Source organism: Antedon bifida, chromosome 2, assembly GCF_963402885.1.
Source record: "Antedon bifida chromosome 2, ecAntBifi1.1, whole genome shotgun sequence".
Lineage (NCBI taxonomy): Eukaryota > Metazoa > Echinodermata > Crinoidea > Comatulida > Antedonidae > Antedon > Antedon bifida.
In genome coordinates, this window is record NC_136227.1 from 33119223 (window position 1) to 33134165 (window position 14943).

At 34.1% G+C, this 14943-nt stretch overlaps 1 pseudogene; it reads left to right on the forward strand.

The window, feature by feature from the left end:
* The first annotated feature begins 10417 nt into the window (after positions 1–10417).
* LOC144835636 (lymphocyte-specific helicase-like) lies at positions 10418–13688 on the forward strand (annotated as a pseudogene).
* The last annotated feature ends 1255 nt before the right edge of the window (positions 13689–14943 follow it).

Genomic DNA, 14943 nt, shown 5'->3' on the forward strand with positions numbered 1-14943 from the left:
CCGTAGCCCAGTTGTATGATAAATGCCTTAATATGGTAGTTTTACCTATCCCACCCTCTCCATCTATAAGAGCTCTACATCCAGGTGTGGAACTGATTACATCTACCACTTCTGTTAATGTTGTTGGTTTGCAGTCTTTATTCTTTTTAGCTTCTTTACGTAGTTCCAAATCAGTGAACATATGTGAAATGTCAACTATGTATCTACCACGCATTGTTGCTGGTGTAAATCTACTGGCCTGGCTACACAATTTCCTTTGTCTTTGAAGCAGATATTCTTCAATCTTGTCTTGATGCGAAGAAAAATGGCGAAAATAATATTTAGTAAAATAAATTTATTTTATTTAATAAGGACCTTGCAATTTCTAGTACTGTAATAAGTAGTGCTGGAGCCGCGCCGAAGTAGTAAACCAAGTAAATAATATAGAGGGCAACAAACACAATTTATTATCAATCAGAAAGAAAACTCGGTTAAACGACTGGTGGTCGCCAGCAAATCGTAACAACCGTTTAAATGCAGAGCAATCCACCGCTTATGATTAAACCTCCAGCTGTCCATAGCAACTACATTAGCTATGAGGCAATTTTGTTACTCAAATAACTACAGTAGATGGTGTTTTTTTATGTTTTTATTTACTACATAAGCTGTTGATGTTTCAACATTAGTAGCTAGCTGGAGGTTTTTAAAGCTGATTTTTTACTGTTTACGACATTAGCGTTGTAACACGCATATATTCATTTTTTTGTAGGTGAAATAAAAAATGTGTTGTACAGTAGTATAACAAATTAAAGATTTTTCAGGCATCTCAGTGTTCTTAATACGAAAGCAATAACAAATAACAGATATAATAGAAAATGCGTTCAAAGTGATAGTTTTTACATTTCATTTAATAGGGAAGTTAAGTTAAAATTTTAAATAAATTTGCTTTATTCAGAAATATTGCACGCGTGTACGAATTAATTTAATTTAAAACCTTGCCATTTATCCTAAATTAAAATTAACTGGTTTGCAATATTAAATTTAATTGATTTTGCGTATTTTATTTAAATGAGTTAAATGATACACGACCCAGGGTTTTTTTTAATACCATGCATGTATGTTATTAAGTTAAAAGGCTATTTGTTACGTAAGATGTTTATGATTTATTTACATTTATTTATGATTATCCACAATGTCATGCAAAATGGCATATATACAATTGTGCATTTATAGTCTTTTATTTCAAATTAATTATGATTAAATGAGCAAAATTAAAGTAAGACGATGTGATTTGATTATTCATTCAATTTTTAATTTAAAGCTAAGTATTTCTGTGTAAAGGTATAATGTGTGTAATATGAGTCTTACTTATGATGTTAACAACATTTCGTTTTTAAAATGAGAAGCTTCCTATAATTGTTTATCGTTGTTCAAAATGATTTTGTTTAAATATTATACTGAAAGCAATTCTAACCTGTTTCTGATTTAACCTCTTTTTGAATTCCTTGTTCATTATGCCTACTACTGGTCGCCACTTGCCCTGTTTTAATAATCACATAAAAAAAAATGAAATAATTATACCTGTACTACCAAAAAAATTGAGAGCAAAATTATACGGTACATTATTAGTAACTCACCTGTTTCTGGTTTAACCTCTTTTGGCATTACTTGTTCTTTATTAGGCCTAATATAACTGGTTGCCACTTGCCCTGTTTTAATAATAGAATAATAATAAGAAAAAATTGAAATAATAATACTACATAAAAAACTACCGATTGAGAGCAAAATTATACGGTACATTATTAGTAACTCACCTGTTTCTGATTTAACATCTTTTGGCATTCCTTGTTTTTCATTACTACTGGTTGCCACTTGCCCTGTTTTAATAAATGTTATTATTAGGTAGGCTATTTGTTGCATGTACGTTTATGAGTGAAACTAAACTCACAATCTGCGTCATAATCACATTTATTTATGATCATCCACATTTGTATGCCAAAAATGGCATGTACAACTGTGCATTAAGTGGAGTTGTGGCTTGGTGGTTATGATGCTTGGCTACCACTCCAAGGGTCCTGGGTTCAAGTCCCGTCACATGTCAGGATTTTTTCTAAGGACAAAATTACAACTCCACTCCCAAAGACTTGTAATAAGACTTTGTTTATGTAGAGCATCTTGTATATATGTTTGTCTTGTGAACATCTGAGGGTCACTAATGATCAGCAATTGCTGGATGGATCATCCTCTTTAAATATGGTAAAAAAAAAAAAAAAAAAAATACTACAGTACCTGTGAGTGTGACGTGTATCCATGAAAATGAAAGGGATTATAGAGGGCGGCAAACAAAATATATAATTAATCAGAACGAAACTTTAAACTGTGTTTGAGTTAATACGATTGTAATTCTACAGTACATCAGCATAAAAATAGTCAATTACTATTATTGAATTTGATTACAAAATCTCATGAATTGTTTAGACATGTTATTTTCAAATTAATTATGATTAAATGAACAAAATTGAGATGTGATTTTATTTAATAAACTTTATTTCAAAAATAAATTTTTAAATCTATCTAAACCCATCAAACAACTAATTTTTACTTAATATACTTTCTAAATAGGAAATCTTGTATGTACAATTATTGCATTCAAATACCATATTATTATGTTAATGCATAATAACTGAAGTAACTCACTTGAATCTGATTTTTTCAAGCCCAATCTTTTGAAAAAAGTAACAAAGACAGATTTTCTGTTTCGTCGTGAGGCGGAGTCATTATATTCTCTTCGCTTTCCTTGTTGTTCTTTAAGAGTCGTCGACACTTTCTCATCTGTTTAAGAAAAATAACTAAAGTCTATCTTTTCTGAATATATTTTATTTTGGAAAACATTATTAATATTATTACATTGCCGATTATCAATCGATCCATTAGGCAGTGTTTTTACTAAATGAATATGAATGTAATCATGTTAACTATTTATTTATGTTTTTGCAGGGCTAGATAATCTCATGTTTTTAATGCATTAAGAATGTTTTATTGCTACAGAAAATTTAATTAATTAATTTGGTTAATGAATTTATAATTGTTCGTTTTTCATTGATTGTAGAAAAGACGAATTTATAGAGGGCGGCAAACACAATTTTATATCCATCAGGAGGTGTCGGAAATATGCTATATCGTTCTACATGGGGTCAGATTGGAATTAAACATTAAACAAGATTTTGTTTAAATATTATTATTCTGAAAGCAACAAACCTGTTTCTGATTTAACCTCTTTTCGAATTCCTTGTTCTTCATTACTATTGGTTGCCACTTGCCCTGTTTTAATAAGAAAATAATAAGAAAAAATTTGACAATTATTCTACCTAAAAAAAATCTACCGATTGAGAGCAAAATTATGCGGTACATTACAATGAATGTTTTATACCTCAAATAATTCAATTATTGGGAACATTAATTCAACATAAATTATCTTTCATCGTGTAATAAGAAATAGGCCTATAACTAACATAACAGAAATATTTATGTTATAACAATTGCACCTTTATTCGGACTCGGACGTAAATGGATGTTATTTTGTTTATTGTTTCATTTGAAACGATAAAGTTGAGGAAATCTGTAAGATAGAGAAAAAGTCGCCCCAACTGAGATTCGAACCCGGAACATTCTGCTTTATATGCAGATGTCCAACCATTAGAATGCTGGGGCTGTCATGGTATTGTTGGATAGCGACTCTTTAACACTCTCGGCGTGGTACGGTAGAAAGCGCCAATCCCTCAATTGTACGCACGCGCACCATGCAGAGATCAAATTGATACGCCCTCATCTTTTCAGTATTATTATTATTATATTAATTCATGAAGCGCCAAAGGCAAACTACTGAAAACAGACATGCACTTTTGTTCGACTCGGATGTTATTTTGTTTAATGAATTAATTTGAAACGATTAAATTATTAGAAATAATAGCCAAAGGCAAATTACTGAAAAAGACCTAATTAGGTTCTATTTAAATCAAATGACCTCAGTAAGTGTACTATGCATAATAATGTGGTGATCTACCTTTTAGAAAACTTTGTGCATGTTGGTTTATAAGCTTTGCAAAAGTGTCACGATCGTCTTGTGAATTCAAGCGTCCAGCTTTCTCAATGTGATATACAACATCCCATATATTGTTATAGTTGTAGGCACGCAGTTTGTAGAAACCTATAACCGTCATCAAATCGTCGTTGTCAGTGTTAGTTAGCACATTAAACATTGCTCTGCGATATGCTGTTAATCCTACACCCGCTGTATCGCTACTTTGGATAGTGTTCTTATATTTGTCTATGCGTTTTGTTGCTGAGGCCATCATGGTTACTTCAGCAATGTCCGACAACAGCTTCACATCAGTTTTGGAAATAAATCCACGGTTAGTAAGTTGATTAAATAAATCAAGGGCTGATTTTTCACTAAGAGGTCCAATGGGTATAATATCAAATAGAAGCATTTTCAGCCATCGCAGGTTTACACCAGCATAGTATTCACTAAGTTCTCTCAGAAATGTTTGGAATTCTACATCCATTTTGAATCTGTAAAAAAATAAAAAATACGTACTGAAAGTTTAATTTTGTCGAATTTTCCTTCTTACTGATTTTAGCAACTTCGATGGAATGGTGGTTTTTAAACAGATCTTTTTTTTCTACCGTATATAAAATATGCCTTTCTACCATATATGCCACACTCAAATAAAGAAGCTTAGATTATACCAGAAAGAGTGAATTAGTTCCTTATATGGCCCAATCCATTCCTACCTATTCATATTGAATTGTACACAATGTCAGAATAAGCATATTAGAGCATTTTTTGATTTAAAAATTGTCTTATAGATAATGCTCACATTGTATGTTTTATTTGGTTCGACCAAAAATGTCAAAAGTCATTTGATTTCACACAGTTCATGATTAAACCAGTACATTTGTTTTTCATAGGCGTACATTATCTATCATTCCAGCATCGTCGTGAGTTTTAAATATGAAAAACGCGTTACTTATGGCGTGGGTTGATAGTCCAGATACGTATGAACAGATTATAACAATGAAGTTAAACAATTGAGTAGAACACCATAACGTTGATATTTATAGCAATGCTTCTTTTGTTGTTGTTGAACTCTGTAGAAAATTTCCATGGCTGAGCCCAAAGGTTGCAAACAAATACAAACATTGATTGTCAATCGTGCAACGAATTACTACAACGCCGACTCTTTTAAGATTTCTGGGTTAAAATTATTCAGTGAATAATCAAAATACTCGTATACGAGTAATGTATTGCCTTTTCCTTCATTGAGATGACGGATTCATGATATTAACAAGACATTTACCACAATCCACACTCTACTTCAAATAACCATGGAAGCATAACCATCAGAATTATACCTATATTCTCATATTATTGTTTTGCAAATAAATGTTCCGAACTATATTATATATATGAAATACAGTATATTATAAACTTACAAATTGACTCGACTGTAACTGGATCTCGTATCTGGACTATCAATATACCGATACAGTTAAATGTGACGATTTGTCCACCAACTGCGCCACTCCCTTTGACGTCAAGTACTGTGTAATTATTATTCATAATCCACGTATATGTATGCTATACTGACTTTGGCCGTGACGTCACAAAAACTTTTCCACGGTCCAACTGTCTTTCTGTTAAGACACAATGTACACGATTATATCGGCACCGTCGTACGACGTCTATAAATATTCCATTCAAAATTCCCTAGAAATTAGTTTTAGAAAATTACCTAGAATCTTTTAAATAATATTTAAAAACTGCAAAATGTATGTTATGGAAACACCTAAAGTGAATTGGTTTAAATAAAAAGAAATGAGAATTCACATTTGTGTATAAATATAGACGGCATTAACTGTTTTAAAACTTGTACTATATCTAATCATTTTAATAACTATTTTTTTAATATTGCTTCTGATCTGGTATCTGAACTCTATTTGTGCAATACTTCATAATTATACTGACTCTAAATTTATTTAATCATTTTACAACTCTAGAAATGTGTTTCCGAACAAATTAGTTTTACCTGAAGTTACCGAAGAAAACATTTTTGATAAAATTCCAGTCAGATTCTTAAAAAGCCTTTAACGTTTATTATTAACAAATCTATAATTAAGAATTCTGTTCGTGGTGATATGGAATTAGCTAAGGTGTTGCCTCTCCATAAGGAAGGTCCCAAAGATAATATAAAGAATTACATATCAATTTGTATTTTAAGTACCGTATCTAAAATTTTGGAAAAAGTAGTTTATAAAATCAACGTGAAAAGTACTTGTCTGACAATAATTTATTGTCTACTTTTCAAAGTGGTTTTAGAAGAGGCTTCTCTACCAACTCAGTCCTCATTCACCTAAATGATTGTCTTATAAAAGGCTTCTCTACCGACTCAGTCCTCATTCACCTAAATGATTGTCTTATAAAAGGCTTCTCTACCGACTCAGTCCTCATTCACCTAAATGATTGTCTTATAAGAGGCTTCTCTACCGACTCAGTCCTCATTCACCTAAATGATTGTCTTATAAGAGGCTTCTCTACCGACTCAGTCCTCATTCACCTAAATGATTGTCTTATAAGAGGCTTCTCTACCGACTCAGTCCTCATTCACCTAAATGATTGTTTTAGAAGAGGCTTCTCTACCGACTCAGTCCTCATTCACCTAAATGATTGTCTTATAAGAGGCTTCTCTACCGACTCAGTCCTCATTCACCTAAATGATTGTCTTATAAGAGGCTTCTCTACCGACTCAGTCCTCATTCACTTAAATGATTGTCTTAGAAGAGGCTTCTCTACCGACTCAGTCCTCATTCACCTAAATGATTGTCTTAGAAGAGGGTTCTCTACCGACTCAGTCCTCATTCACCTAAATGATTGTCTTAAAAGAGGCTTCTCTACCGACTCAGTCCTCATTCACCTAAACGATTGTCTTAGAAGAGGCTTCTCTACCGACTCAGTCCTCATTCACCTAAATGATTGTCTTATAAGTCAAATTTCAAAAGGTAATTTTGTAGGGGACACATTGCCCCTAGGGCACACATTGCCCCTAGGGCACACATTGGTCCTAGGGGACACATTGGCTCTAGGGCACACATTGGCCCTAGGGCACACATTTCCCCTAGGGCACACATTGCCCATGGGCACACATTGGTCAGGACAACTAGATATACCATGATGTAGATTACACTATTATAGGTCCACGCCTATAAGATATACCATGATGTAGATTACACTATTATAGGTCCACGCCTATAAGCTATACCATGATGTAGATTACACTATTATAGGTCCACGCCTATAAGATATACCATGATGTAGATTACACTATTATAGGTCCACGCCTATAAGATATACCATGATGTAGATTACACTATTATAGGTCCACGCCTATAAGATATACCATGATGCAGATTACACTATTATAGGTCCACGCCTATAAGATATACCATGATGTAGATTACACTATTATAGGTCCACGCCTATGAGATATACCATGATGTAGATTACACTATTATAGGTCCACGCCTATATGATATACCGTGATGTAAATTACACTATTATAGGTCCACGCCTATAAGATATACCATGATGTAGATTACACTATTATAGGTCCACGCCTATAAGATATACCATGATGTAGATTACACTATTATACGCCACGCCTATAAGATATACCATGATGTAGATTCCACTTTTTTAGCAGACAATTTTACAAATATTTCTAAACAACATACGTACTGTACGAGGAAATTAAATGAACATTTTGTAATTCCTAATATCAAAGTGTTAGCTTCGAAAACATTTTATTATCATACTATATTAAAGATTGGAATAATCTTCCATCAAACATAAAAGGTATAAAAACACCTAATGAGTATAAACGTGTTATAAAGCTTTATGTTAGTAATGTTGTTATATTTTTGTGAAATTGTCTATGTTTTTGTTAAGGACCCCATCCCATTGGAAAGCTTAGATCTAAGGGTAATCCTTGGTATGTTGATTGTACCGAATAAAACAAACAAACAAACAAACAAATGCATCCGACATAGTAATAAAAAATTGCAATTCGTGATTGCAGATAATAATTTTTATGGTAGGTAGATTGATGATTGTATCCAAAAACACTTATACAAATATAAATTGCAAAAGAACTATCAATTATTCCAATATTCATTTGGAAGCAACTGCACCCTTTAGGTCAACTTTAATATCACGATCACATGCCGCTATTGACTTTGGCCGTGACGTCACAAAAGCTGTTTCACAGTTTAGTGCAGGTCTTTCTGTAGATACACAATAGGATTACTGAAGTCTATACTTATTCACTCAAAATTACACTAAACTATTTTTAGAAAAACACACAGAATCCTCGATTTAAATGTCAAGATCAATATACATAATAGAATTTTTAAATAAAACGTACGGTAACCTATTTGGTTCTGAAAATGACGTGAGTTTCTCAACGTTTCGATCAATTATGCTTTGATGTTCATAGATAATTATGATCCGACGTCCTGCTTAAGAGTGAGGAGTTTGTTTTCTGATTCTCACAAACAGGATGATCAAAGTAAATTAATGATTGAAACGTCGAGAAACCCAACAATTCATTCATTTCAGAACTCATATATACGCGTACGTGGGTACTGCAGTAGTACAGTACAGTTTTGTTCCTCCCACTGATGCCAGTCGCATCCAAGAGGCAGTCTTCTCTAGCATCCAAATATATGCTGGGTCCGACTGTTGAAGGGCTTCCTTGACTGAGTTAGCTTCTTAGCTTGACTAGGATCGCACTGAAGGAGATTGCTTAATTTGATCCAGGTGTCACGATAGTATGGTTTTCGGGCTTGTGCAAAGAGCATTCGTTTTGTTAATGTGTTATTTGGTTCTCGACAGATATGGGCTATGTACTTCAGGTAGTGAACATGTATATAATCTTTTAGTGGAGTTGCACCGACGATATTTTCAACATCTTTATTTGAGAACAGGAGACTGAAAACTCCATCTTCTGTAGATTGCTCTTGGTTCCCTGTAACCTTCGCTTCTTTACATTTATATCCTCCTCTTATATACATTTGATTTCGCCAAGCAAACCTTCAAACAATTCTCATATTGTTCCATTGTCTTTCTTTGTTCAGTCGGTATTCATCATTTTATACCTTTTATATAATTATTTGCTATAGTGTTTTTTTATGCTAAAACTGGCATCTTTACCGTCATCATGATGATGACTCAGCATTATCGCATCGTCACTGCGCCGACAATATTACAAAACAATTGTTGTTGTATTGTATTTAAATTCTGGGTAGGAAAAAAAATAAACGAATAGAGTTATATTTTGATATCGAAATAGTGATGAAAAATTAAATTGGTAAAATAAATTATTTTTAAAAAACTGGTACGGTGTCATGTTGTCCGTTGAAGGCGCTCTTTGGTTTCTATTTAAAACGAGTAGAGCAGGTGGTTAATGGTTTGGTATCAATTCACACAGCGCGGCCTTTATGAATAATAAAAAGGTGTAGGCCTAGGCCTGATGTAGTTTCTTTTAAGAGCCACAAAACTTAGGTAAGCTGGGTGTTAGTTTGTTTCTTTTTTGGTAATATGCTAGGCCTAGACTCTACTGGTGCCTGCATGGCACCTAACTAACGTGACAATTATGAACACATCAATTGTTATATCCCTACTACTATAATAGGCCTCTACCACGCACAGGCAGCCAGCAGTCGTGCGTGTACCATTTTTTTCCTCTCTTTTCTAGCCCACACAAACTAGAGAGTCGCAGCGCAGGAGGGAAGTGTGACTTCTAACTAGCCTAGTTTAGTAGCCTACTACTATCTAGGCCTGGGTAGTAATTTTAGCAATGATCCTGATTATTTCATCTTTCTGCTTTCAACAAGAGCTGGTGGGTTTATAGGCATCAACTTGACAACAGCTGACACAGTCATTATATATGACAGTGATTGGGTAAGTTAAATAAATAATTACTACATTTTATTACAGCGTGATCAATAATCTGCCATACGATTTACACACAAAGTGTCATATGTAAAGAAGTATTTGTGCTGAGTGAAGTTGAGCCTAACCTAAATTGATTCTACCCAGCTTATATTTCACATACCAACTTAAGTCTGTTCATAACCTAGTCTTACCTACCACTTTCACTGTTTGGAACACACCATCATGTTTATAGAAATATCCCAACATGTTTGTAATGAATTTATAGCAGTGCAACTTTGCCTCCAACTTTATACAAGCTATTAATATAATAAGGTGGTAAGATAAATTGTTTGATTTGTATTCAACTATGTTTATTTTAGAGAACTGAAGACGTACCAATCTGCCAACAGACTTCTACTTACTGGTACCCCACTTCAAAACAACCTGTCTGAGTTGTGGTCTATGCTAAACTTCTTACTACCAGAAGTGTTTGATGATCTACAAACATAAGTATTAATTGTTATCAATTTGCATCCGGTCCTGCTCCAGTTGAGGTTCGCAACAGATTGTGCGTCGTACAGCATTAGTGACTTTTTGTTTTCATGACGTGTCATGCAGCTACACGCATATCGAGGAAAAAGAACATGGCACATGGTGCGTCGTGAAAACAAAACAAAATGCGACATGATTTTTATTTTCCGGAGCAGGTGTGAAAGGCAAACATGTCAATCCCACCAAACAATTCCCCTCTGTATAAGATTAGAACAAAACTGATGTGTATGTAAATTTTCTTTATTTTATTTTTCAGGTTTGAATCCTGGTTTGATTTTAATTCATTTTCAAGTCACGAAGATGAAGAAGCCATTGTAGCTAAGGAGAGAGAACAAAATGTTTATATCCATGATGCACCAGGTACTGCCAACAAATCATTTAACAGTGTCGAACGTTAAATCGACCAATTATAGTCCCGATGAGATTGGAACAGATTATACTGGGCTTAAATGCATGCACAGATTAATGTTGATATTTTCTGTTTGTAATTTTATTCTGTATTAAAACTGTTTGTATCTTATAGATCTTGACGCCATTTTTATTACGACGCTTAAAGACAGATGTTGACCTGACAATACCTCCAAAGAAAGAGATCATTGTAAACGCACCAATGACGAGTATTCAACAAGAATTCTACGCATCAACTCTAGACAGGTCAATTATTGATAAGGTCAAACCCAAGGTAAGAACAGTGCATCACGTGCCATGGCTCTGTTATAATCAACCTAGCTGCCTACAAGCCAGAGGGTTAGTTAACATGAAATTAGAAACACTTGCTAAAATAAATGAGGCGAGATTCTGCAGCTGAAAAATTGCCATAAGAATTAGCCAATGATTGGTTGATAACTAAAAGTTAAAAAATCGAGTGCCACACTTTCTATAGTTTGTTTAGCTGCCTTATGTTATTAAGTTCCAAACTATTGAAACGTATATAAAAAGAATGTTGTTGTCACTCATCTTGGCGTCCTTTTGTTCCACAGAAAAAAGAAGAGGTAACATTGACCCCAAAAGGTCGACCCAAGAGAGGATGCTCTAGAAGCGACTGCACCTGGTGAGAGGGTGTCCCTGTCCACCTCCACCACTACAACATCCATGAGTACATTACTTTATGCCCCTTTTATTATTTATTTCAGAGAACCAACTGCACCTGGTGTGACCCCATCAAATACAGAATCAGTAGTTAATATTAAGCTTCAAAACATTGTAATGCAACTAAGAAAATGCTGTAACCATCCTTACCTACTGGAATATCTACTTGACCCGGTCACGCAACAGTTCAAAGTTGACGAGGATCTTGTCAAGTCATGCGGAAAGCTTTTAGTGTTGGAGAGAATGTTACCTGAACTAAAGAAGCGTGGACACAAGGTATCAATCTTAAATATTCATGCTAGTTTAAAAGAATGCAATAAGTTAATGAAATTGGCAATTGGTACCAGCTTATTTTATAAAAACATCTGAATTATATCTGTTTGTCTGTAGGTCCTGCTGATCTTTTCCCAGATGACCTCAATGTCTGATATGTTTGTCTGTAGGTCCTTATCTTTTCCCAGATGACCTCCATGTTTGATCTGTTTGTTTGTCGGTAGGTCCTCATCTTTTCCCAGATGACCCAGATGACCTCCATGTCTGATCTGTTTGTCTATAGGTCCTTATCTTTTCCCAGATGACCTCCATGTTTGATCTGTTTGTTTGTCTGTAGGTCCTCATCTTTTCCCAGATGACCTCAATGCTTGACATACTTGAAGATTACTGCCACTTAAGAAACCACAACTACTGTCGTCTTTGAGAGACAACAACAGGTAAGCACCTGCATGGTGAAGATAAAGGAATTTAGAAGATTATTTGGAAGAACTTGTAAATATAAATGATACTGAATTAAGTTGATACACACATTCTGATTTTAGCAACTACTGCTGTATTATGTTAATTAGTATTATGAATGTTTTTACTGAGAAAAAATAAAAAATGTGTTTGTCTTAATTTTTACCAAATGTCCACCTAATGCTAATTATCTTTAATATCAGTTGGTTGTAGCAGCCACAAACCATGTTTGTTTGTCTCAATTATTCAAAATTAGTGGAAGAAAGTTCTGTTATTATCTTTCTCAGACTAGTAATTTTAGCAATGGTCCTGATTATTTCATCTTTCTGCTTTCAACAAGAGCTGGTGGGTTAGGCATCAACTTGACAACAGCTGACACAGTCATTATATATGACAGTGATTGGGCAAGTTAAATAAATAATTACTACATTTTATTACAGCGTGATCAATAATCTGACATACGATTTACACACAGAGTGCAATATACTTTTTTGCTGCGCACTTTTTGCACTCAAGTCACAAGCTTGTGGTGTAATGTTTGTTTTAGTGTAGTGACTTTCAATACATTGTAAAGTAGCATTTATAGTTATATTATAGAACCCACAGTCAGATCTACAAGCCCAAGATAAGATAGATGCCACAGAATTGGTCAAGAAAAGCCAGTGATTGTGTACAGGTTAGTGACCATTAACACCATTGACCAGAAGATAGTGGAGAGAGCAGCTGCAAAGAGGAAGCTGGAGAAGATGGTCATTCATCAAGGTCAGTTTTGTCTTTCACACCTCCCTAAAAACCCTCCTGAACAATAAACGCCCGGGGCGTTTATTCAAATGAATACGTTAAATTAATCATATTGTTTTATAGACTTCTACAGTAGTATGCAAACTTCTAGGCATTGATTGTTCTCATTCATTTCAAAAATTCATTATCTTGTTTTTTTTAGGTAAATTCAAAGGCAGTAAAACTATGGTGAGAGACTCAAAAGCTGTGATGGATCCCATGGAACTACTAAAAGTGTTACGCTCCACTGATCACTCTTGCATTATCAAAAACTGTGAAGAACAAGTCATCAGCGACGCAGATCTTGAGCTCCTATTGGATCGCAGCGACCTTGTTGGGAATAACGCGGGAAAAAAATTGAAACCAGTAAAGGAGAATGAAGCGTTTAAGGTTCTGGAATCCTGCGATGAGAATGTCATGGAGTTAAAGATCTCAGTACTGGGTTCACATACTGTATACCCAATATTGCACAAATTGAAATCTGGGATCGTTAATGGTATTTATGACATTTATTTCTATGCAAGTAGTTACTGTTTTTTCTGCACAGCACAGTGTTCAGGTTTAAACTATTGTTAACACCAAGTGTTATTACAAGTCAGCACAGTGTTCAGGTTTAAACTATTGTTAACACCAAGTGTTATTACAAGTCAGCACAGTGTTTAGGTTTAAACTATTGTTAACACCAATTGTTATTACAAGTCAGCACAGTGTTCAGGTTTAAACTATTGTTAACACCAAGTGTTATTACAAGTCAGCACAGTGTTCAGGTTTAAACTATTGTTAACACCAAGTGTTATTACAAGTCAGCACAGTGTTCAGGTTTAAACTATTAACACCAAGTGTTATTACAAGTCAGCACAGTGTTCAGGTTTAAACTATTGTTAACACCAAGTGTTATTACTCTTACAACATAAAGAAAATCAAAGACTACACAAATATATCTGAACATTAAGTAGAACTTTTAATTATTCCAATCTATATATTTTCACCCTTAAATTTATTTTATACAGAATGATATTTCACTATTTCTACATCATAACATAAAAAACTAGAGGGTACTCCGAGAGTACAAACCTCCGCCTACTGTAAAATTCCCCTACATAAAATGTCCCCGGAAAATATATATATATTTTTTTACATTTTTTAAAATTAGTTCTCAATGTAAATAGACTAACTGCACACTATAAAGTAAAGTTGTGGATGAGACTTTGGTGTAATGGTTATGTATCCAGCCTCTCACAGTTGAGATCGCAGGTTCAAGTCCCGCTGAGATTTTTTTTTTTTATTATTTATTTTTTTTTTTTTGTGGACCTTGATCTTTGACCCTGACCCTTCAAAATTTAACCACAATTATATGATGAGTCATTGATCATTGTGGCTAAGTTTGGTGAGAATCGGATAAAAACTGTGGCCTCTAGGCAGTAAAATAGTTTTTTGTTATTTGTGACCTTGACCTATGACCTTTTCCCCTCAAATTCGAACTCGTCCGAGCCTTTGAGGCATAGATCATTGTGTCCAAATTTGGTGAGAATCGGATAAAAACTGTGGCCTACAGGCTGTTCACAGACACACACACAAACGCACACACACACACACACACGCACACACAAACATACAGGGGTGAAAACATAACCTCCTTGGCGGAGGTAATAAGTCTGCATCAAAAAATATATTTAAAAACACACCAATGAAACTAATCATTGATATCAAACTATATTATATAATGTCTTCATTGTTTGATTTTTGTCATTTTTAGTTTTACAAATTCTACTACAACTTTGTTCTGTTGTTGTTACTGTGCCAATCTCATAATGTGTTTA